This window comes from Astatotilapia calliptera, chromosome 3 (assembly GCF_964374335.1).
Source record: "Astatotilapia calliptera chromosome 3, fAstCal68.1, whole genome shotgun sequence".
Taxonomy (NCBI): Eukaryota; Metazoa; Chordata; class Actinopteri; order Cichliformes; family Cichlidae; genus Astatotilapia; species Astatotilapia calliptera.
This window is the reverse complement of record NC_137424.1, coordinates 22608987-22633517: the sequence shown is the minus strand read 5'-3', so window position 1 is coordinate 22633517 and position 24531 is coordinate 22608987. Positions and strand designations below refer to the sequence as shown.

Sequence of the window (24531 nt, the reverse complement as noted above, 5' to 3'; positions counted from 1 at the left end):
CTGAGGCCACTTACACCACACCAGGGCATTAGTTGCTATTGAGGCCAATTACACCACACCAGGGTCTGTGGCACTGGCTGAGGCCACTTACACCACACCAGGGCCTGTGGCTGCTGGCTGAGGCCACTTACACCACACCAGGGCCTGTGGCTGCTGGCTGAGGTCACTTACACCACACCAGGGCATTAGTTGCTATTGAGGCCCCTTACACCACACCAGTGCCTGTGGCTTCTGGCTGAGGCCACTTACACCACACCAGGGCCTGTGGCTCTTGCTCAGGCCACTTACACCACACCAGGGCCTGTGGCTGCTGGCTGAGGCCACTTACACCACACCAGGGCCTGTGGCTGCTGGCTGAGGCCACTTACACCACACCAGGGCATTAGTTGCTATTGAGGCCACTTACACCACACCAGGGCCTGTGGCTGCTGGCTGAGGCCACTTACACCACACCAGGGCATAAGTTGCTATTGAGGCCAATTACACCACACCAGGGTCTTTGGCTCTGGCTGAGTCCACTTACACCACACCAGGGCCTGTGGCTGCTGGCTGAGGCCACTTACACCACACCAGGGCCTGTGGCTGCTGGCTGAGGCCACTTACACCACACCAGGGCCTGTGGCTGCTGGCTGAGGCCACTTACACCACACCAGTGCCTGTGGCTTCTGGCTGAGGCCACTTACACCACACCAGGGCCTGTGGCTCTTGCTCAGGCCACTCACATCACACCAGGCCCTGCGCTTCTGGCCGAGGCCATCTTCACCAAACCAGGCCCTGTGCTGCTAGCTGTGGCCATGTACAACACACCAGGCCCTGTGCTGGTTCCTGAGGCCATCTTCAACAATCCATGGCCTGTGCTGTTAGATAAATGCTAAACTGAGCCTTTGGGTTAGGGTATTATGCAAACATGCAGGTATGGTTAAAGGATTGTCTTCGTAACTTCAGGTACTTGCCACCTAATCAGTTGAATCCATAAATTGAGACATTGTGCTGGGGCCAGCAGCTTACGGCCATACCACCCTGAGCACGCCCGACCTCGTCTGATCTCGGAAGCTAAGCAGGGCTGGGCTTGGTTAGTACTTGGATGGGAGACTACCTGGGAATACCTGGTGCTGTAAGCCTTTCATTTTCATGTCATTGAACCGCTTTTGATCCAGAGAAGGGGTGTATTAAAAGACCAAAAGCAGCTGCCCATTAATGAGGGCACATTAACGACATTGATTTTGGCTCTTTTCCAATGTCTTGTGCTGCTAGCTGATGCCACCTACACCACACCAGGGCCTGAGTGACCGGCTGGGGCCACTTACACCACATCAGGGCCTGTGGCTGCTGGCTGAGGCCACCTACACCACACCAGGGCATTAGTTGCTATTGAGGCCAATTACACCACACCAGGGTCTGTGACTCTTGCTCAGGCCACTTACACCACACCAGGGCCTGTGGCACTGGCTGAGGCCACTTACACCACACCAGGGCCTGTGGCTGCTGGCTGAGGCCACTTACACCACACCAGGGCCTGTGGCTGCTGGCTGAGGTCACTTACACCACACCAGGGCCTGTGGCTGCTGGCTGAGGGCACTTACACCACACCAGTGCCTGTGGCTTCTGGCTGAGGCCACTTACACCACACCAGGGCCTGTGGCTCTTGCTCAGGCCACTTACACCACACCAGGGCCTGTGGCTGCTGGCTGAGGCCACTTACACCACACCAGGGCCTGTGGCTCTTGCTCAGGCCACTTACACCACACCAGGGCCTGTGGCACTGGCTGAGGCCACTTACACCACACCAGGGCCTGTGGCTGCTGGCTGAGGCCACCTACACCACACCAGGGCATTAGTTGCTATTGAGGCCAATTACACCACACCAGGGTCTGTGACTCTTGCTCAGGCCACTTACACCACACCAGGGCCTGTGGCACTGCCTGAGGCCACTTACACCACACCAGGGCCTGTGGCTGCTGGCTGAGGCCACTTACACCACACCAGGGCCTGTGGCTGCTGGCTGAGGTCACTTACACCACACCAGGGCCTGTGGCTGCTGGCTGAGGGCACTTACACCACACCAGTGCCTGTGGCTTCTGGCTGAGGCCACATAAACCACACCAGGGCCTGTGGCTGCTGGCTCAGGCCACTTACACCACACCAGGGCCTGTGGCTGCTGGCTGAGGCCACTTACACCACACCAGGGCCTGTGGCTGCTGGCTGAGGCCACTTACACCACACCAGTGCCTGTGGCTGCTGGCTGAGGCCACTTACACCACACCAGGGCATTAGTTGCTATTGAGGCCACTTACACCACATCAGGGCCTTTGGCACTGGCTGAGGCCACTTACACCACACCAGGGCCTGTGGCTGCTGGCTGAGGCCACCTACACCACACCAGGGCATTAGTTGCTATTGAGGCCCCTTACACCACACCAGGGCCTGTGGCACTGGCTGAGGCCACTTACACCACACCAGGGCCTGTGGCTGCTGGCTGAGGCCACCTACACCACACCAGGGCATTAGTTGCTATTGAGGCCAATTACACCACACCAGGGTCTGTGGCTCTTGCTCAGGCCACTTACACCCCACCAGGGCCTGTGGCACTGGTTGAGGCCACTTACACTATACCAGGGCCTGTGGCTCTGGCTGAGGCCACTTACACCACACCAGGGCCTGTGGCTGCTGGCTGAGGCCACTTACACCACACCAGGGCCTGTGGCTGCTGGCTGAGGCCACTTACACCACACCATGGCCTGTGGCTGCTGGCTGAGGCCACTTACACCACACCAGGGCCTGTGGCTGCTGGCTGAGGCCACTTACACCACACCAGGGCCTGTGGCTGCTGGCTGAGGGCACTTACACCACACCAGTGCCTGTGGCTCTTGGTCAGGCCACTTACACCACACCAGGGCCTGTGGCTGCTGGCTGAGGCCACTTACACCACACCAGGGCCTATGGCTGCTGGCTGAGGGCACTTACACCACACCAGTGCCTGTGGCTGTTGGCTGAGGCCACTTACACCACACCAGGGCATTAGTTGCTATTGAGGCCCCTTACACCACACCAGGGCCTGTGGCACTGGCTGAGGCCACTTACACCACACCAGGGCCTGTGGCTGCTGGCTGAGGCCACCTACACCAGACCAGGGCATTAGTTGCTATTGAGGCCAATTACACCACACCAGGGTCGGTGGCTCTTGCTCAGGCCACTTACACCACACCAGGGCCTGTGGCACTGGCTGAAGTCACTTACACCACACCAGGGCCTGTGGCTGCTGGCTGAGGCCACTTACACCACACCAGTGCCTGTGGCTTCTGGCTGAGGCCACTTACACCACACCACGGCCTTATTTGCTTCTGAGGCCACTTACACCACACCAGGGCCTGTGGCTCTGGATGAGGCCACTTACACCACACCAGGGCCTTAGTTGCTATTGAGGCCAATTACACCACACCAGGGCCTGTGGCTCTTGCTCAGGCCACTTACACCACACCAGGGCCTGTGGCTGCTGGCTGAGGCCACTTACACCACACCAGTGCCTGTGGCTTCTGGCTGAGGCGACTTACACCACACCAAGGCCTGTGGCTGCTGGCTGAGGCCACTTACACCACACCAGGGTCTGTGGCTCTTGCTCAGGCCACTTACACCACACCAGGGCCTGTGGCTCCTGGCTGAGGCCACATACACCACAATACGGCCTTATTTGCTTCTGAGGCCACTTACACCACACCAGGGCCTGTGGCTGCTGGCTGAGGCCACTTACACCACACCAGGGCATTAGTTGCTATTGAGGCCAATTACACCACACGAGGGTCTGTGGCTCTTGCTCAGGCCACTTACACCACACCAGGGCCTGTGGCACTGGCTGAGGCCACTTACACCACACCAGGGCCTGTGGCTGCTGGCTGAGGCCACCTACACCACACCAGGGCATTAGTTGCTATTGAGGCCAATTACACCACACCAGGGTCTGTGACTCTTGCTCAGGCCACTTACACCACACCAGTGCCTGTGGCACTGGCTGAGGCCACTTACACCACACCAGGGCCTGTGGCTGCTGGCTGAGGCCACTTACACCACACCAGGGCCTGTGGCTGCTGGCTGAGGTCACTTACACCACACCAGGGCCTGTGGCTGCTGGCTGAGGGCACTTACACCACACCAGTGCCTGTGGCTTCTGGCTGAGGCCACTTACACCACACCAGGGCCTGTGGCTCTTGCTTGGGCCACTTACACCACACCAGGGCCTGTGGCTGCTGGCTGAGGCCACTTACACCACACCAGGGCCTGTGGCTGCTGGCTGAGGCCACTTACACCACACCAGGGCCTGTGGCTGCTTGTTGAGGGCACTTACACCACACCAGTGCCTGTGGCTGCTGGCTGAGGCCACTTACACCACACCAGGGCATTAGTTGCTATTGAGGCCCCTTACACCACACCAGGGCCTGTGGCACTGGCTGAGGCCACTTACACCACACCAGGGCCTGTGGCTGCTGGCTGAGGCCACTTACACCACACCAGGGCCTTAGTTGCTATTGAGGCCAATTACACCACACCAGGGCCTGTGGCTGCTGGCTGAGGCCACTTACACCACACCAGGGCCTGTGGCTGCTGGCTGAGGCCACTTACACCACACAAGGGCCTGTGGCTGCTGGCTGAGGCCACCTACACCACACCAGGGCCTGTGGCTTCTGGCTGAGGCCACTTACACCACACCAGGGCCTGTGGCTCTTGCTCAGGCCACTCATATCACACCAGACCCTGTGCTTCTGGCCGAGGCCATCTTCACCAAACCTGGCCCTGTGCTGCTTGCTGTGGCCATGTACAACACACCAGGCCCTGTGCTGGTTCCTGAGGCCATCTTCAACAATCCAGGGCCTGTGCTGTTAGATAAATGCTAAACTGAGCCTTTGGGTTAGGGTATTATGCAAAAATGCAGGTATGGTTAAAGGATTGTCTTCGTAACTTCAGGTACTTGCCACCTAATCAGTTGAATCCATAAATTGAGACATTGTGCTGGGGCCAGCAGCTTACGGCCATACCACCCTGAGCACGCCCGACCTCGTCTGATCTCGGAAGCTAAGCAGGGCTGGGCTTGGTTAGTACTTGGATGGGAGACCGCCTGGGAATACCTGGTGCTGTAAGCATTTCATTTTCATGTCACTGAACCACTTTTGATCCAGAGAAGGGGTGTATTAAAAGACCAAAAGCAGCTGCCCATTAATGAGGGCACATTAACGACATTGCTTTTGGCTGTTTTCCAATGTCTTGTGCTGCTAGCTGATGCCACCTACACCACACCAGGGCCTGAGTGACCGGCTGGGGCCACTTACACCACATCAGGGCCTGTGGCTGCTGGCTGAGGCCACTTACACCACACCAGGGCCTGTGGCTGTTGGCTGAGGTCACTTACACCACACCAGGGCCTGTGGCTGCTGGCTGAGGCCACCTACACCACACCAGGGCCTTAGTTGCTATTGAGGCCAATTACACCACACCAGGGTCTGTGGCTCTTGCTCAAGCCACTTACACCACACCAGGGCCTGTGGCTGCTGGCTGAGGCCACTTACACCACACCAGGGCATTAGTTGCTATTGAGGCCACTGACACCACACCAGGGCCTGTGGCTGCTGGCTGAGGCCACCTACACCACACCAGGGCATTAGTTGCTATTGAGGCCAATTACACCACACCAGGGTCTTTGGCTCTTGCTCAGGCCACTTACACCACACCAGGGCCTGTGGCAGTGGCTGAGGCCACTTACACCACACCAGGGCCTGTGGCTCTGGCTGAGGCCACTTACACCACACCAGGGCCTGTGGCTGCTGGCTGAGGCCACTTACACCACACCAGGGCCTGTGGCTGCTGGCTGAGGCCACTTACACCACACCAGGGCCTGTGGCTGCTGGCTGAGGCCACTTACACCACACCAGTGCCTGTGGCTTCTGGCTGAGGCCACTTACACCACACCAGGGCCTGTGGCTCTTGCTCAGGCCACTCACATCACACCAGGCCCTGCGCTTCTGGCCGAGGCCATCTTCACCAAACCAGGCCCTGTGCTGCTAGCTGTGGCCATGTACAACACACCAGGCCCTGTGCTGGTTCCTGAGGCCATCTTCAACAATCCATGGCCTGTGCTGTTAGATAAATGCTAAACTGAGCCTTTGGGTTAGGGTATTATGCAAACATGCAGGTATGGTTAAAGGATTGTCTTCGTAACTTCAGGTACTTGCCACCTAATCAGTTGAATCCATAAATTGAGACATTGTGCTGGGGCCAGCAGCTTACGGCCATACCACCCTGAGCACGCCCGACCTCGTCTGATCTCGGAAGCTAAGCAGGGCTGGGCTTGGTTTGTACTTGGATGGGAGACTACCTGGTGCTGTAAGCCTTTCATTTTCATGTCATTGAACCGCTTTTGATCCAGAGAAGGGGTGTATTAAAAGACCAAAAGCAGCTGCCCATTAATGATGGCACATTAACGACATTGCTTTTGGCTGTTTTACAATGTCTTGTGCTGCTAGCTGATGCCACCTACACCACACCAGGGCCTGAGTGACCGGCTGGGGCCACTTACACCACATCAGGGCCTGTGGCTGCTGGCTGAGGCCACTTACACCACACCAGGGCCTGTGGCTGCTGGCTGAGGCCACTTACACCACACCAGGGCATTAGTTGCTATTGAGGCCAATTACACCACACCAGGGTCTGTGGCTCTTGCTCAGGCCACTTACACCACACCAGGGCCTGTGGCACTGGCTGAGGCCACTTACACCGCACCAGGGCCTGTGGCTGCTGGCTGAGGCCACCTACACCACACCAGGGCATTAGTTGCTATTGAGGCCAATTACACCACACCAGGGTCTGTGACTCTTGCTCAGGCCACTTACACCACACCAGGGCCTGTGGCACTGGCTGAGGCCACTTACACCACACCAGGGCCTGTGGCTGCTGGCTGAGGCCACTTACACCACACCAGGGCCTGTGGCTGCTGGCTGAGGTCACTTACACCACACCAGGGCCTGTGGCTGCTGGCTGAGGGCACTTACACCACACCAGTGCCTGTGGCTTCTGGCTGAGGCCACTTACACCACACCAGGGCCTGTGGCTCTTGCTCAGGCCACTTACACCACACCAGGGCCTGTGCTGCTGGCTGAGGCCACTTACACCACACCAGGGCCTGTGGCTGCTGGCTGAGGCCACTTACACCACACCAGGGCCTGTGGCTGCTGGCTGAGGGCACTTACACCACACCAGTGCCTGTGGCTGCTGGCTGAGGCCACTTACACCACACCAGGGCATTAGTTGCTATTGAGGCCCCTTACACCACACCAGGGCCTGTGGCACTGGCTGAGGCCACTTACACCACACCAGGGCCTGTGGCTGCTGGCTGAGGCCACCTACACCACACCAGGGCATTAGTTGCTATTGAGGCCAATTACACCACACCAGGGTCTGTGGCTCTTGCTCAGGCCACTTACACCACACCAGGGCCTGTGGCACTGGCTGAGGCCACTTACACTACACCAGGGCCTGTGGCTCTGGCTGAGGCCACTTACACCACACCAGGGCCTGTGGCTGCTGGCTGAGGCCACTTACACCACACCAGGGCCTGTGGCTGCTGGCTGAGGCCACTTACACCACACCAGGGCCTGTGGCTGCTGGCTGAGGCCACTTACACCACACCAGGGTCTGTGGCTCTTGCTCAGGCCACTTACACCACACCAGGGCCTGTGGCACTGGCTGAGGCCACTTACACCGCACCAGGGCCTGTGGCTCTGGCTGAGGCCACTTACACCACACCAGGGCCTGTGGCTGCTGGCTGAGGCCACTTACACCACACCAGGGCCTGTGGCTGCTGGCTGAGGCCACTTACACCACACCAGGGCCTGTGGCTGCTGGCTGAGGCCACTTACACCACACCAGTGCCTGTGGCTTCTGGCTGAGGCCACTTACACCACACCAGGGCCTGTGGCTCTTGCTCAGGCCACTCACATCACACCAGGCCCTGCGCTTCTGGCCGAGGCCATCTTCACCAAACCAGGCCCTGTGCTGCTAGCTGTGGCCATGTACAACACACCAGGCCCTGTGCTGGTTCCTGAGGCCATCTTCAACAATCCAGGGCCTGTGCTGTTAGATAAATGCTAAACTGAGCCTTTGGGTTAGGGTATTATGCAAACATGCAGGTATGGTTAAAGGATTGTCTTCGTAACTTCAGGTACTTGCCACCTAATCAGTTGAATCCATAAATTGAGACATTGTGCTGGGGCCAGCAGCTTACGGCCATACCACCCTGAGCACGCCCGACCTCGTCTGATCTCGGAAGCTAAGCAGGGCTGGGCTTGGTTAGTACTTGGATGGGAGACCGCCTGGGAATACCTGGTGCTGTAAGCCTTTCATTTTCATGCCATTGAACCGCTTTTGATCCAGAGAAGGGGTGTATTAAAAGACCAAAAGCAGCTGCCCATTAATGAGGGCACATTAACGACATTGCTTTTGGCTGTTTTCCAATGTCTTGTGCTGCTAGCTGATGCCACCTACACCACACCAGGGCCTGAGTGACCAGCTGGGGCCACGTACACCACATCAGGGCCTGTGGCTGCTGGCTGAGGCCACTTACACCACACCAGGGCCTGTGGCTGCTGGCTGAGGCCACTTACACCACACCAGGGCCTGTGGCTGCTGGCTGAGGCCACCTACACCACACCAGGGCCTTAGTTGCTATTGAGGCCAATTACACCACAACAGGGTCTGTGGCTCTTGCTCAGGCCACTTACACCACACCAGGGCCTGTGGCACTGGCTGAGGCCACTTACACCACACCAGGACCTGTGGCTCTGGCTGAGGCCACTTACACCACACCAGGGCCTGTGGCTGCTGGCTGAGGCCACTTACACCACACCAGGGCCTGTGGCTGCTGGCTGAGGCCACTTACACCACACCAGGGCCTGTGGCTGCTGGCTGAGGCCACTTACACCACACCAGGGCCTGTGGCTGCTGGCTGAGGCCACTTACACCACACCAGGGCCTGTGGCACTGGCTGAGGCCACTTACACCACACCAGGACCTGTGGCTCTGGCTGAGGCCACTTACACCACACCCGGACCTGTGGCTCTGGCTGAGGCCACTTACACCACACCAGGGCCTGTGGCTGCTGGCTGAGGCCACTTACACCACACCAGGGCATTAGTTGCTATTGAGGCCACTTACACCACACCAGGGCCTGTGGCTGCTGGCTGAGGCCACCTACACCACACCAGGGCATTAGTTGCTATTGAGGCCAATTACACCACACCAGGGTCTGTGGCTCTTGCTCAGGCCACTTACACCACACCAGGGCCTGTGGCACTGGCTGAGGCCACTTACACCACACCAGGACCTGTGGCTCTGGCTGAGGCCAATTACACCACACCAGGGCCTGTGGCTGCTGGCTGAGGCCACTTACACCACACCAGGGCCTGTGGCTTCTGGCTGAGGCCACTTACACCACACCAGGGCCTGTGGCACTGGCTGAGGCCACTTACACCACACCAGGACCTGTGGCTCTGGCTGAGGCCACTTACACCACACCAGGGCCTGTGGCTGCTGGCTGAGGCCACTTACACCACACCAGGGCCTGTGGCTGCTGGCTGAGGCCACTTACACCACACCAGGGCCTGTGGCTGCTGGCTGAGGCCACTTACACCACACCAGTGCCTGTGGCTTCTGGCTCAGGCCACTCACATCACACCAGGCCCTGTGCTGCTAGCTGTGGCCATGTACAACACACCAGGCCCTGTGCTGGTTCCTGAGGCCATCTTCAACAATCCAGGGCCTGTGCTGTTAGATAAATGCTAAACTGAGCCTTTGGGTTAGGGTATTATGCAAACATGCAGGTATGGTTAAAGGATTGTCTTCGTAACTTCAGGTACTTGCCACCTAATCAGTTGAATCCATAAATTGAGACATTGTGCTGGGGCCAGCAGCTTACGGCCATACCACCCTGAGCACGCCCGACCTCGTCTGATCTCGGAAGCTAAGCAGGGCTGGGCTTGGTTAGTACTTGGATGGGAGACTACCTGGGAATACCTGGTGCTGTAAGCCTTTCATTTTCATGTCATTGAACCGCTTTTGATCCAGAGAAGGGGTGTATTAAAAGACCAAAAGCAGCTGCCCATTAATGAGGGCACATTAACGACATTGCTTTTGGCTGTTTTCCAATGTCTTGTGCTGCTAGCTGATGCCACCTACACCACACCAGGGCCTGAGTGACCGGCTGGGGCCACTTACACCACATCAGGGCCTGTGGCTGCTGGCTGAGGCCACTTACACCACACCAGGGCCTGTGGCTGCTGGCTGAGGCCACTTACACCACACCAGGGCATTAGTTGCTATTGAGGCCAATTACACCACACCAGGGTCTGTGGCACTGGCTGAGGCCACTTACACCACACCAGGGCCTGTGGCTGCTGGCTGAGGCCACTTACACCACACCAGGGCCTGTGGCTGCTGGCTGAGGTCACTTACACCACACCAGGGCATTAGTTGCTATTGAGGCCCCTTACACCACACCAGTGCCTGTGGCTTCTGGCTGAGGCCACTTACACCACACCAGGGCCTGTGGCTCTTGCTCAGGCCACTTACACCACACCAGGGCCTGTGGCTGCTGGCTGAGGCCACTTACACCACACCAGGGCCTGTGGCTGCTGGCTGAGGCCACCTACACCACACCAGGGCATTAGTTGCTATTGAGGCCAATTACACCACACCAGGGTCTGTGACTCTTGCTCAGGCCACTTACACCACACCAGGGCCTGTGGCACTGGCTGAGGCCACTTACACCACACCAGGGCCTGTGGCTGCTGGCTGAGGCCACTTACACCACACCAGGGCCTGTGGCTGCTGGCTGAGGTCACTTACACCACACCAGGGCCTGTGGCTGCTGGCTGAGGGCACTTACACCACACCAGTGCCTGTGGCTTCTGGCTGAGGCCACTTACACCACACCAGGGCCTGTGGCTGCTGGCTCAGGCCACTTACACCACACCAGGGCCTGTGGCTGCTGGCTGAGGCCACTTACACCACACCAGGGCCTGTGGCTGCTGGCTGAGGCCACTTACACCACACCAGTGCCAGTGGCTGCTGGCTGAGGCCACTTACACCACACCAGGGCATTAGTTGCTATTGAGGCCCCTTACACCACACCAGGGCCTGTGGCTGCTGGCTGAGGCCACCTACACCACACCAGGGCATTAGTTGCTATTGAGGCCACTTACACCACACCAGGGCCTGTGGCTGCTGGCTGAGGCCACTTACACCACACCAGGGCCTGTGGCTGCTGGCTGAGGCCACTTACACCACACCAGGGCCTGTGGCTGCTGGCTGAGGCCACCTACACCACACCAGGGCATTAGTTGCTATTGAGGCCAATTACACCACACCAGGGTCTGTGGCTCTTGCTCAGGCCACTTACACCACACCAGGGCCTGTGGCTGCTGGCTGAGGCCACCTACACCACACCAGGGCATTAGTTGCTATTGAGGCCAATTACACCACACCAGGGTCTGTGACTCTTGCTCAGGCCACTTACACCACACCAGGGCCTGTGGCACTGGCTGAGGCCACTTACACCACACCAGGGCCTGTGGCTGCTGGCTGAGGCCACTTACACCACACCAGGGCCTGTGGCTGCTGGCTGAGGTCACTTACACCACACCAGGGCCTGTGGCTGCTGGCTGAGGGCACTTACACCACACCAGTGCCTGTGGCTTCTGGCTGAGGCCACATACACCACACCAGGGCCTGTGGCTGCTGGCTCAGGCCACTTACACCACACCAGGGCCTGTGGCTGCTGGCTGAGGCCACTTACACCACACCAGGGCCTGTGGCTGCTGGCTGAGGCCACTTACACCACACCAGTGCCTGTGGCTGCTGGCTGAGGCCACTTACACCACACCAGGGCATTAGTTGCTATTGAGGCCACTTACACCACATCAGGGCCTTTGGCACTGGCTGAGGCCACTTACACCACACCAGGGCCTGTGGCTGCTGGCTGAGGCCACCTACACCACACCAGGGCATTAGTTGCTATTGAGGCCCCTTACACCACACCAGGGCCTGTGGCACTGGCTGAGGCCACTTACACCACACCAGGGCCTGTGGCTGCTGGCTGAGGCCACCTACACCACACCAGGGCATTAGTTGCTATTGAGGCCAATTACACCACACCAGGGTCTGTGACTCTTGCTCAGGCCACTTACACCACACCAGGGCCTGTGGCACTGGCTGAGGCCACTTACACCACACCAGGGCCTGTGGCTGCTGGCTGAGGCCACTTACACCACACCAGGGCCTGTGGCTGCTGGCTGAGGTCACTTACACCACACCAGGGCCTGTGGCTGCTGGCTGAGGGCACTTACACCACACCAGTGCCTGTGGCTTCTGGCTGAGGCCACATACACCACACCAGGGCCTGTGGCTGCTGGCTCAGGCCACTTACACCACACCAGGGCCTGTGGCTGCTGGCTGAGGCCACTACACCACACCAGGGCCTGTGGCTGCTGGCTGAGGCCACTTACACCACACCAGTGCCTGTGGCTGCTGGCTGAGGCCACCTACACCACACCAGGGCATTAGTTGCTATTGAGGCCCCTTATACCACATCAGGGCCTGTGGCACTGGCTGAGGCCACTTACACCACACCAGGGCCTGTGGCTGCTGGCTGAGGCCACCTACACCACACCAGGGCATTAGTTGCTATTGAGGCCAATTACACCACACCAGGGTCTGTGGCTCTTGCTCAGGCCACTTACACCCCACCAGGGCCTGTGGCACTGGTTGAGGCCACTTACACTATACCAGGGCCTGTGGCTCTGGCTGAGGCCACTTACACCACACCAGGGCCTGTGGCTGCTGGCTGAGGCCACTTACACCACACCAGGGCCTGTGGCTGCTGGCTGAGGCCACTTACACCACACCAGGGCCTGTGGCTGCTGGCTGAGGCCACTTACACCACACCAGGGCCTGTGGCTGCTGGCTGAGGCCACTTACACCACACCAGTGCCTGTGGCTTCTGGCTGAGGCCACTTACACCACACCAGGGCCTGTGGCTCTTGCTCAGGCCAGTCACATCACACCAGGCCCTGCGCTTCTCGCCGAGGCCATCTTCACCAAACCAGGCCCTGTGCTTCTTGCTGTGGCCATGTACAACACACCAGGCCCTGTGCTGGTTCCTGAGGCCATCTTCAACAATCCAGGGCCTGTGCTGTTAGATAAATGCTAAACTGAGCCTTTGGGTTAGGGTATTATGCAAACATGCAGGTATGGTTAAAGGATTGTCTTCGTAACTTCAGGTACTTGCCACCTAATCTCTTGAATCCATAAATTGAGACATTGTGCTGGGGCCAGCAGCTTACGGCCATACCACCCTGAGCACGCCCGACCTCGTCTAATCTCGGAAGCTAAGCAGGGCTGGGCTTGGTTAGTACTTGGATGGGAGACTGCCTGGGAATACCTGGTGCTATAAGTCTTTCATTTTCATGTCATTGAACCGCTTTTGATCCAGAGAAGGGGTGTATTAAAAGACCAAAAGCAGCTGCCCATTAATGAGGGCACATTAACGACATTGCTTTTGGCTGTTTTCCAATGTCTTGTGCTGCTAGCTGATGCCACCTACACCACACCAGGGCCTGAGTGACCGGCTGAGGCCACTTACACCACATCAGGGCCTGTGGCTGCTGGCTGAGGCCACTTACACCACACCAGGGCCTGTGGCTGCTGGCTGAGGGCACTTACACCACACCAGGGCCTGTGGCTGCTGGCTGAGGCCACCTACACCACACCAGGGCCTGTGGCTGCTGGCTGAGGCCACTTACACCACACCAGTGCCTGTGGCTTCTGGCTGAGGCCACTTGCACCACACCAGGGCCTGTGGCTCTTGCTCAGGCCACTCACATCACACCAGGCCCTGCGCTTCTGGCCGAGGCCATCTTCACCAAACCAGGCCCTGTGCTGCTAGCTGTGGCCATGTACAACACACCAGGCCCTGTGCTGGTTCCTGAGGCCATCTTCAACAATCCAGGGCCTGTGCTGTTAGATAAATGCTAAACTGAGCCTTTGGGTTAGGGTATTATGCAAACATGCAGGTATGGTTAAAGGATTGTCTTCGTAACTTCAGGTACTTGCCACCTAATCAGTTGAATCCATAAATTGAGACATTGTGCTGGGGCCAGCAGCTTACGGCCATACCACCCTGAGCATGCCCGACCTCGTCTGATCTCGGAAGCTAAGCAGGGCTGGGCTTGGTTAGTATTTGGATGGGAGACTACCTGGGAATACCTGGTGCTGTAAGCCTTTCATTTTCATGTCATTGAACCGCTTTTGATCCAGAGAAGGGGTGTATTAAAAGACCAAAAGCAGCTGCCCATTAATGAGGGCACATTAACGACATTGCTTTTGGCTCTTTTCCAATGTCTTGTGCTGCTAGCTGATGCCGCCTACACCACACCAGGGCCTGAGTGACCGGCTGGGGCCACTTACACCACATCAGGGCCTGTGGCTGCTGGCTGAGGCCACTTACACCACACCAGGGCCTGTGGCTGCTGGCTGAGGGCACTTACACCACACCAGTGCCTGTGGCTTCTGGCTGAGGCCACTTACACCACACCAGGGCCTGTGGCTCTTGCTCAGGCCACTTACACCACACCAGGGCCTGTGGCACTGGCTGAGGCCACTTACACCACACCAGGGCCTGTGGCTGCTGGCTGAGGCCACCTACACCACACCAGGGCATTAGTTGCTATTGAGGCCAATTACACCACACCAGGGTCTGTGACTCTTGCTCAGGCCACTTACACCACACCAGGGCCTGTGGCACTGGCTGAGGCCACTTACACCACACCAGGGCCTGTGGCTGCTGGCTGAGGCCACTTACACCACACCAGGGCCTGTGGCTGCTGGCTGAGGTCACTTACACCACACCAGGGCCTGTGGCTGCTGGCTGAGGGCACTTACACCACACCAGTGCCTGTGGCTGCTGGCTGAGGCCACTTACACCACACCAGGGCATTAGTTGCTATTGAGGCCACTTACACCACACCAGGGTCTGTGGCTCTTGCTCAGGCCACTTACACCCCACCAGGGCCTGTGGCACTGGTTGAGGCCACTTACACTATACCAGGGCCTGTGGCTCTGGCTGAGGCCACTTACACCACACCAGGGCCTGTGGCTGCTGGCTGAGGCCACTTACACCACACCAGGGCCTGTGGCTGCTGGCTGAGGCCACTTACACCACACCAGGGCCTGTGGCTGCTGGCTGAGGCCACTTACACCACACCAGGGCCTGTGGCTGCTGGCTGAGGCCACTTACACCACACCAGTGCCTGTGGCTTCTGGCTGAGGCCACTTACACCACACCAGGGCCTGTGGCTCTTGCTCAGGCCAGTCACATCACACCAGGCCCTGCGCTTCTCGCCGAGGCCATCTTCACCAAACCAGGCCCTGTGCTTCTTGCTGTGGCCATGTACAACACACCAGGCCCTGTGCTGGTTCCTGAGGCCATCTTCAACAATCCAGGGCCTGTGCTGTTAGATAAATGCTAAACTGAGCCTTTGGGTTAGGGTATTATGCAAACATGCAGGTATGGTTAAAGGATTGTCTTCGTAACTTCAGGTACTTGCCACCTAATCAGTTGAATCCATAAATTGAGACATTGTGCTGGGGCCAGCAGCTTACGGCCATACCACCCTGAGCACGCCCGACCTCGTCTAATCTCGGAAGCTAAGCAGGGCTGGGCTTGGTTAGTACTTGGATGGGAGACTGCCTGGGAATACCTGGTGCTATAAGCCTTTCATTTTCATGTCATTGAACCGCTTTTGATCCAGAGAAGGGGTGTATTAAAAGACCAAAAGCAGCTGCCCATTAATGAGGGCACATTAACGACATTGCTTTTGGCTGTTTTCCAATGTCTTGTGCTGCTAGCTGATGCCACCTACACCACACCAGGGCCTGAGTGACCGGCTGGGGCCACTTACACCACATCAGGGCCTGTGGCTGCTGGATGAGGCCACTTACACCACACCAGGGCCTGTGGCTGCGGGCTGAGGCCACTTACACCACACCAGGGCATTAGTTGCTATTGAGGCCAATTACACCACACCAGGGTCTGTGGCTCTTGCTCAGGCCACTTACACCACACCAGGGCCTGGGGCTGCTGGCTGAGGCCACTTACACCACACCAGGGCCTGTGGCTGCTGGCTGAGGCCACCTACACCACACCAGGGCATTAGTTGCTATTGAGGCCAATTACACCACACCAGGGTCTGTGACTCTTGCTCAGGCCACTTACACCACACCAGGGCCTGTGGCACTGGCTGAGGCCACTTACACCACACCAGGGCCTGTGGCTGCTGGCTGAGGCCACTTACACCACACCATGGCCTGTGGCTGCTGGCTGAGGCCACTTACACCACACCAGGGCCTGTGGCTGCTGGCTGAGGCCACTTACACCACACCAGGGCCTGTGGCTGCTGGCTGAGGGCACTTACACCACACCAGTGCCTGTGGCTCTTGCTCAGGCCACTTACACCACACCAGGGCCTGTGGCTGCTGGCTGAGGCCACTTACACCACACCAGGGCCTATGGCTGCTGGCTGAGGGCACTTACACCACACCAGTGCCTGTGGCTGTTGGCTGAGGCCACTTACACCACACCAGGGCATTAGTTGCTATTGAGGCCCCTTACACCACACCAGGGCCTGTGGCACTGGCTGAGGCCACTTACACCACACCAGGGCCTGTGGCTGCTGGCTGAGGCCACCTACACCAGACCAGGGCATTAGTTGCTATTGAGGCCAATTACACCACACCAGGGTCGGTGGCTCTTGCTCAGGCCACTTACACCACACCAGGGCCTGTGGCACTGGCTGAGGCCACTTACACCGCACCAGGGCCTGTGGCTGCTGGCTGAGGCCACCTACACCACACCAGGGCATTAGTTGCTATTGAGGCCAATTACACCACACCAGGGTCTGTGACTCTTGCTCAGGCCACTTACACCACACCAGGGCCTGTGGCACTGGCTGAGGCCACTTACACCACACCAGGGCCTGTGGCTGCTGGCTGAGGCCACTTACACCACACCAGGGCCTGTGGCTGCTGGCTGAGGTCACTTACACCACACCAGGGCCTGTGGCTGCTGGCTGAGGGCACTTACACCACACCAGTGCCTGTGGCTTCTGGCTGAGGCCACTTACACCACACCAGGGCCTGTGGCTCTTGCTCAGGCCACTTACACCACACCAGGGCCTGTGCTGCTGGCTGAGGCCACTTACACCACACCAGGGCCTGTGGCTGCTGGCTGAGGCCACTTACACCACACCAGGGCCTGTGGCTGCTGGCTGAGGGCACTTACACCACACCAGTGCCTGTGGCTGCTGGCTGAGGCCACTTACACCACACCAGGGCATTAGTTGCTATTGAGGCCCCTTACACCACACCAGGTGCCTGTGGCTACTGGCTGAGGCCACCTACACCACACCAGGGCCTTAGTTGCTATTGAGGCCAATTACACCACACCAGGGTCTGTGGCTCTTGCTCAGGCCACTTACACCACACCAGGGCCTGTGGCACTGGCTGAGGCCACTTACACCACACCAGGACCTGTGGCTCTGGCTGAGGTCACTTACACCACACCAGGGCCTGTGGCTGCTGGCTGAGGCCACTTACACCACACCAGGGCCTGTGGCTGCTGGCTGAGGCCACTTACACCACACCAGGGCCTGTGGCTGCTGGCTGAGGCCACTTACACCACACCAGGGCCTGTGGCTGCTGGCTGAGGCCACTTACACCACACCAGGGCCTGTGGCACTGGCTGAGGCCACTTACACCACACCAGGACCTGTGGCTCTGGCTGAGGCCACTTACACCACACCAGGACCTGTGGCTCTGGCTGAGGTCACTTACACCACACCAGGGCCTGTGGCTGCTGGCTGAGGCCACTTACACCACACCAGGGCATTAGTTGCTATTGAGGCCACTTACACCACACCAGGGCCTGTGGCTGCTGGCTGAGGCCACCTACACCACACCAGGGCATTAGTTGCTATTGAGGCCAATTACACCACACCAGGGTCTGTGGCTCTTGCTCAGGCCACTTACACCACACCAGGGCCTGTGGCACTGGCTGAGGCCACTTACACCACACCAGGACCTGTGGCTCTGGCTGAGGCCACTTACACCACACCAGGGCCTGTGGCTGCTGGCTGAGGCCACTTACACCACACCAGGGCCTGTGGCTGCTGGCTGAGGCCACTTACACCACACCAGTGCCTGTGGCTTCTGGCTCAGGCCACTCACATCACACCAGGCCCTGTGCTGCTAGCTGTGGCCATGTACAACACACCAGGCCCTGTGCTGGTTCCTGAGGCCATCTTCAACAATCCAGGGCCTGTGCTGTTGGATAAATGCTAAACTGAGCCTTTGGGTTAGGGTATTATGCAAACATGCAGGTATGGTTAAAGGATTGTCTTCGTAACTTCAGGTACTTGCCACCTAATCAGTTGAATCCATAAATTGAGACATTGTGCTGGGGCCAGCAGCTTACGGCCATACCACCCTGAGCACGCCCGACCTCGTCTGATCTCGGAAGCTAAGCAGGGCTGGGCTTGGTTGGTACTTGGATGGGAGACTACCTGGGAATACCTGGTGCTGTAAGCCTTTCATTTTCATGTCATTGAACCGCTTTTGATCCAGAGAAGGGGTGTATTAAAAGACCAAAAGCAGCTGCCCATTAATGAGGGCACATTAACGACATTGCTTTTGGCTGTTTTCCAATGTCTTGTGCTGCTAGCTGATGCCACCTACACCACACCAGGGCCTGAGTGACCGGCTGGGGCCACTTACACCACATCAGGTCCTGTGGCTGCTGGCTGAGGCCACTTACACCACACCAGGGCCTGTGGCTGCTGGCTGAGGCCACTTACACCACACCAGGGCATTAGTTGCTATTGAGGCCAATTACACCACACCAGGGTCTGTGGCACTGGCTGAGGCCACTTACACCACACCAGGGCCTGTGGCTGCTGGCTGAGGCCACTTACACCACACCAGGGCCTGTGGCTGCTGGCTGAGGTCACTTACACCACACCAGGGCATTAGTTGCTATTGAGGCCCCTTACACCACACCAGTGCCTGTGGCTTCTGGCTGAGGCCACTTACACCACACCAGGGCCTGTGGCTCTTGCTCAGGCCACTTACACCACACCAGGGCCTGTGGCTGCTGGCTGAGGCCACTTACACCACACCAGGGCCTGTGGCTGCTGGCTGAGGCCACTTACACCACACCAGGGCATTAGTTGCTATTGAGGCCACTTACACCACACCAGGGCCTGTGGCTGCTGGCTGAGGCCACTTACACCACACCAGGGCATAAGTTGCTATTGAGGCCAATTACACCACACCAGGGTCTTTGGCTCTTGCTCAGGCCACTTACACCACACCAGGGCCTGTGGCACTGGCTGAGGCCACTTACACCACACCAGGGCCTGTGGCTCTGGCTGAGTCCACTTACACCACACCAGGGCCTGTGGCTGCTGGCTGAGGCCACTTACACCACACCAGGGCCTGTGGCTGCTGGCTGAGGCCACTTACACCACACCAGGGCCTGTGGCTGCTGGCTGAGGCCACTTACACCACACCAGTGCCTGTGGCTTCTGGCTGAGGCCACTTACACCACACCAGGGCCTGTGGCTCTTGCTCAGGCCACTCACATCACACCAGGCCCTGCGCTTCTGGCCGAGGCCATCTTCACCAAACCAGGCCCTGTGCTGCTAGCTGTGGCCATGTACAACACACCAGGCCCTGTGCTGGTTCCTGAGGCCATCTTCAACAATCCATGGCCTGTGCTGTTAGATAAATGCTAAACTGAGCCTTTGGGTTAGGGTATTATGCAAACATGCAGGTATGGTTAAAGGATTGTCTTCGTAACTTCAGGTACTTGCCACCTAATCAGTTGAATCCATAAATTGAGACATTGTGCTGGGGCCAGCAGCTTACGGCCATACCACCCTGAGCACGCCCGACCTCGTCTGATCTCGGAAGCTAAGCAGGGCTGGGCTTGGTTAGTACTTGGATGGGAGACTACCTGGGAATACCTGGTGCTGTAAGCCTTTCATTTTCATGTCATTGAACCGCTTTTGATCCAGAGAAGGGGTGTATTAAAAGACCAAAAGCAGCTGCCCATTAATGAGGGCACATTAACGACATTGATTTTGGCTCTTTTCCAATGTCTTGTGCTGCTAGCTGATGCCACCTACACCACACCAGGGCCTGAGTGACCGGCTGGGGCCACTTACACCACATCAGGGCCTGTGGCTGCTGGCTGAGGCCACCTACACCACACCAGGGCATTAGTTGCTATTGAGGCCAATTACACCACACCAGGGTCTGTGACTCTTGCTCAGGCCACTTACACCACACCAGGGCCTGTGGCACTGGCTGAGGCCACTTACACCACACCAGGGCCTGTGGCTGCTGGCTGAGGCCACTTACACCACACCAGGGCCTGTGGCTGCTGGCTGAGGTCACTTACACCACACCAGGGCCTGTGGCTGCTGGCTGAGGGCACTTACACCACACCAGTGCCTGTGGCTTCTGGCTGAGGCCACTTACACCACACCAGGGCCTGTGGCTCTTGCTCAGGCCACTTACACCACACCAGGGCCTGTGGCTGCTGGCTGAGGCCACTTACACCACACCAGGGCCTGTGGCTCTTGCTCAGGCCACTTACACCACACCAGGGCCTGTGGCACTGGCTGAGGCCACTTACACCACACCAGGGCCTGTGGCTGCTGGCTGAGGCCACCTACACCACACCAGGGCATTAGTTGCTATTGAGGCCAATTACACCACACCAGGGTCTGTGACTCTTGCTCAGGCCACTTACACCACACCAGGGCCTGTGGCACTGCCTGAGGCCACTTACACCACACCAGGGCCTGTGGCTGCTGGCTGAGGCCACTTACACCACACCAGGGCCTGTGGCTGCTGGCTGAGGTCACTTACACCACACCAGGGCCTGTGGCTGCTGGCTGAGGGCACTTACACCACACCAGGGCCTGTGGCTTCTGGCTGAGGCCACTTACACCACACCAGTGCCTGTGGCTTCTGGCTGAGGCCACTTACACCACACCAGTGCCTGTGGCTGCTGGCTGAGGCCACTTACACCACACCAGGGCATTAGTTGCTATTGAGGCCACTTACACCACATCAGGGCCTTTGGCACTGGCTGAGGCCACTTACACCACACCAGGGCCTGTGGCTGCTGGCTGAGGCCACCTACACCACACCAGGGCATTAGTTGCTATTGAGGCCCCTTACACCACACCAGGGCCTGTGGCACTGGCTGAGGCCACTTACACCACACCAGGGCCTGTGGCTGCTGGCTGAGGCCACCTACACCACACCAGGGCATTAGTTGCTATTGAGGCCAATTACACCACACCAGGGTCTGTGGCTCTTGCTCAGGCCACTTACACCCCACCAGGGCCTGTGGCACTGGTTGAGGCCACTTACACTATACCAGGGCCTGTGGCTCTGGCTGAGGCCACTTACACCACACCAGGGCCTGTGGCTGCTGGCTGAGGCCACTTACACCACACCAGGGCCTGTGGCTGCTGGCTGAGGCCACTTACACCACACCATGGCCTGTGGCTGCTGGCTGAGGCCACTTACACCACACCAGGGCCTGTGGCTGCTGGCTGAGGCCACTTACACCACACCAGGGCCTGTGGCTGCTGGCTGAGGGCACTTACACCACACCAGTGCCTGTGGCTCTTGGTCAGGCCACTTACACCACACCAGGGCCTGTGGCTGCTGGCTGAGGCCACTTACACCACACCAGGGCCTATGGCTGCTGGCTGAGGGCACTTACACCACACCAGTGCCTGTGGCTGTTGGCTGAGGCCACTTACACCACACCAGGGCATTAGTTGCTATTGAGGCCCCTTACACCACACCAGGGCCTGTGGCACTGGCTGAGGCCACTTACACCACACCAGGGCCTGTGGCTGCTGGCTGAGGCCACCTACACCAGACCAGGGCATTAGTTGCTATTGAGGCCAATTACACCACACCAGGGTCGGTGGCTCTTGCTCAGGCCACTTACACCACACCAGGGCCTGTGGCACTGGCTGAAGTCACTTACACCACACCAGGGCCTGTGGCTGCTGGCTGAGGCCACTTACACCACACCAGTGCCTGTGGCTTCTGGCTGAGGCCACTTACACCACACCACGGCCTTATTTGCTTCTGAGGCCACTTACACCACACCAGGGCCTGTGGCTCTGGATGAGGCCACTTACACCACACCAGGGCCTTAGTTGCTATTGAGGCCAATTACACCACACCAGGGCCTGTGGCTCTTGCTCAGGCCACTTACACCACACCAGGGCCTGTGGCTGCTGGCTGAGGCCACTTACACCACACCAGTGCCTGTGGCTTCTGGCTGAGGCGACTTACACCACACCAAGGCCTGTGGCTGCTGGCTGAGGCCACTTACACCACACCAGGGTCTGTGGCTCTTGCTCAGGCCACTTACACCACACCAGGGCCTGTGGCTCCTGGCTGAGGCCACATACACCACAATACGGCCTTATTTGCTTCTGAGGCCACTTACACCACACCAGGGCCTGTGGCTGCTGGCTGAGGCCACTTACACCACACCAGGGCATTAGTTGCTATTGAGGCCAATTACACCACACGAGGGTCTGTGGCTCTTGCTCAGGCCACTTACACCACACCAGGGCCTGTGGCACTGGCTGAGGCCACTTACACCACACCAGGGCCTGTGGCTGCTGGCTGAGGCCACCTACACCACACCAGGGCATTAGTTGCTATTGAGGCCAATTACACCACACCAGGGTCTGTGACTCTTGCTCAGGCCACTTACACCACACCAGTGCCTGTGGCACTGGCTGAGGCCACTTACACCACACCAGGGCCTGTGGCTGCTGGCTGAGGCCACTTACACCACACCAGGGCCTGTGGCTGCTGGCTGAGGTCACTTACACCACACCAGGGCCTGTGGCTGCTGGCTGAGGGCACTTACACCACACCAGTGCCTGTGGCTTCTGGCTGAGGCCACTTACACCACACCAGGGCCTGTGGCTCTTGCTTGGGCCACTTACACCACACCAGGGCCTTTGGCTGCTGGCTGAGGCCACTTACACCACACCAGGGCCTGTGGCTGCTGGCTGAGGCCACTTACACCACACCAGGGCCTGTGGCTGCTTGTTGAGGGCACTTACACCACACCAGTGCCTGTGGCTGCTGGCTGAGGCCACTTACACCACACCAGGGCATTAGTTGCTATTGAGGCCCCTTACACCACACCAGGGCCTGTGGCACTGGCTGAGGCCACTTACACCACACCAGGGCCTGTGGCTGCTGGCTGAGGCCACTTACACCACACCAGGGCCTTAGTTGCTATTGAGGCCAATTACACCACACCAGGGCCTGTGGCTGCTGGCTGAGGCCACTTACACCACACCAGGGCCTGTGGCTGCTGGCTGAGGCCACTTACACCACACAAGGGCCTGTGGCTGCTGGCTGAGGCCACCTACACCACACCAGGGCCTGTGGCTTCTGGCTGAGGCCACTTACACCACACCAGGGCCTGTGGCTCTTGCTCAGGCCACTCATATCACACCAGACCCTGTGCTTCTGGCCGAGGCCATCTTCACCAAACCTGGCCCTGTGCTGCTTGCTGTGGCCATGTACAACACACCAGGCCCTGTGCTGGTTCCTGAGGCCATCTTCAACAATCCAGGGCCTGTGCTGTTAGATAAATGCTAAACTGAGCCTTTGGGTTAGGGTATTATGCAAAAATGCAGGTATGGTTAAAGGATTGTCTTCGTAACTTCAGGTACTTGCCACCTAATCAGTTGAATCCATAAATTGAGACATTGTGCTGGGGCCAGCAGCTTACGGCCATACCACCCTGAGCACGCCCGACCTTGTCTGATCTCGGAAGCTAAGCAGGGCTGGGCTTGGTTAGTACTTGGATGGGAGACCGCCTGGGAATACCTGGTGCTGTAAGCATTTCATTTTCATGTCACTGAACCACTTTTGATCCAGAGAAGGGGTGTATTAAAAGACCAAAAGCAGCTGCCCATTAATGAGGGCACATTAACGACATTGCTTTTGGCTGTTTTCCAATGTCTTGTGCTGCTAGCTGATGCCACCTACACCACACCAGGGCCTGAGTGACCGGCTGGGGCCACTTACACCACATCAGGGCCTGTGGCTGCTGGCTGAGGCCACTTACACCACACCAGGGCCTGTGGCTGTTGGCTGAGGTCACTTACACCACACCAGGGCCTGTGGCTGCTGGCTGAGGCCACCTACACCACACCAGGGCCTTAGTTGCTATTGAGGCCAATTACACCACACCAGGGTCTGTGGCTCTTGCTCAAGCCACTTACACCACACCAGGGCCTGTGGCTGCTGGCTGAGGCCACTTACACCACACCAGGGCATTAGTTGCTATTGAGGCCACTGACACCACACCAG

General features: G+C 58.4%; 8 non-coding genes and 3 pseudogenes across 8 annotated transcripts; all 11 read left to right on the top strand.

Annotated features, from left to right (window-relative positions):
• Positions 1-1002: 1002 nt before the first annotated feature.
• Positions 1003-1121, top strand: LOC145427534 (5S ribosomal RNA). Its single transcript, XR_013908076.1, has one exon. It is a non-coding gene; the product is annotated as a 5S ribosomal RNA (ribosomal RNA).
• Positions 1122-5013: 3892 nt separating this feature from the next.
• Positions 5014-5132, top strand: LOC145427791 (5S ribosomal RNA). Its single transcript, XR_013908333.1, has one exon. It is a non-coding gene; the product is annotated as a 5S ribosomal RNA (ribosomal RNA).
• A 1135-nt stretch (positions 5133-6267) lies between these two features.
• Positions 6268-6376, top strand: LOC145427459 (5S ribosomal RNA; annotated as a pseudogene).
• A 1884-nt stretch (positions 6377-8260) lies between these two features.
• Positions 8261-8379, top strand: LOC145427457 (5S ribosomal RNA). The gene has a single exon (XR_013908028.1). It is a non-coding gene; the product is annotated as a 5S ribosomal RNA (ribosomal RNA).
• A 1570-nt stretch (positions 8380-9949) lies between these two features.
• Positions 9950-10068, top strand: LOC145427533 (5S ribosomal RNA). The gene has a single exon (XR_013908075.1). It is a non-coding gene; the product is annotated as a 5S ribosomal RNA (ribosomal RNA).
• Positions 10069-13373: 3305 nt separating this feature from the next.
• Positions 13374-13492, top strand: LOC145427367 (5S ribosomal RNA; annotated as a pseudogene).
• Positions 13493-14197: 705 nt separating this feature from the next.
• On the top strand, positions 14198-14316 carry LOC145427104 (5S ribosomal RNA). Its single transcript, XR_013907828.1, has one exon. It is a non-coding gene; the product is annotated as a 5S ribosomal RNA (ribosomal RNA).
• Positions 14317-15690: 1374 nt separating this feature from the next.
• LOC145427298 (5S ribosomal RNA) lies at positions 15691-15809 on the top strand (annotated as a pseudogene).
• Positions 15810-18559: 2750 nt separating this feature from the next.
• On the top strand, positions 18560-18678 carry LOC145426814 (5S ribosomal RNA). The gene has a single exon (XR_013907533.1). It is a non-coding gene; the product is annotated as a 5S ribosomal RNA (ribosomal RNA).
• Positions 18679-20010: 1332 nt separating this feature from the next.
• On the top strand, positions 20011-20129 carry LOC145427532 (5S ribosomal RNA). Its single transcript, XR_013908074.1, has one exon. It is a non-coding gene; the product is annotated as a 5S ribosomal RNA (ribosomal RNA).
• A 3812-nt stretch (positions 20130-23941) lies between these two features.
• On the top strand, positions 23942-24060 carry LOC145426704 (5S ribosomal RNA). The gene has a single exon (XR_013907416.1). It is a non-coding gene; the product is annotated as a 5S ribosomal RNA (ribosomal RNA).
• Positions 24061-24531: the final 471 nt, after the last annotated feature.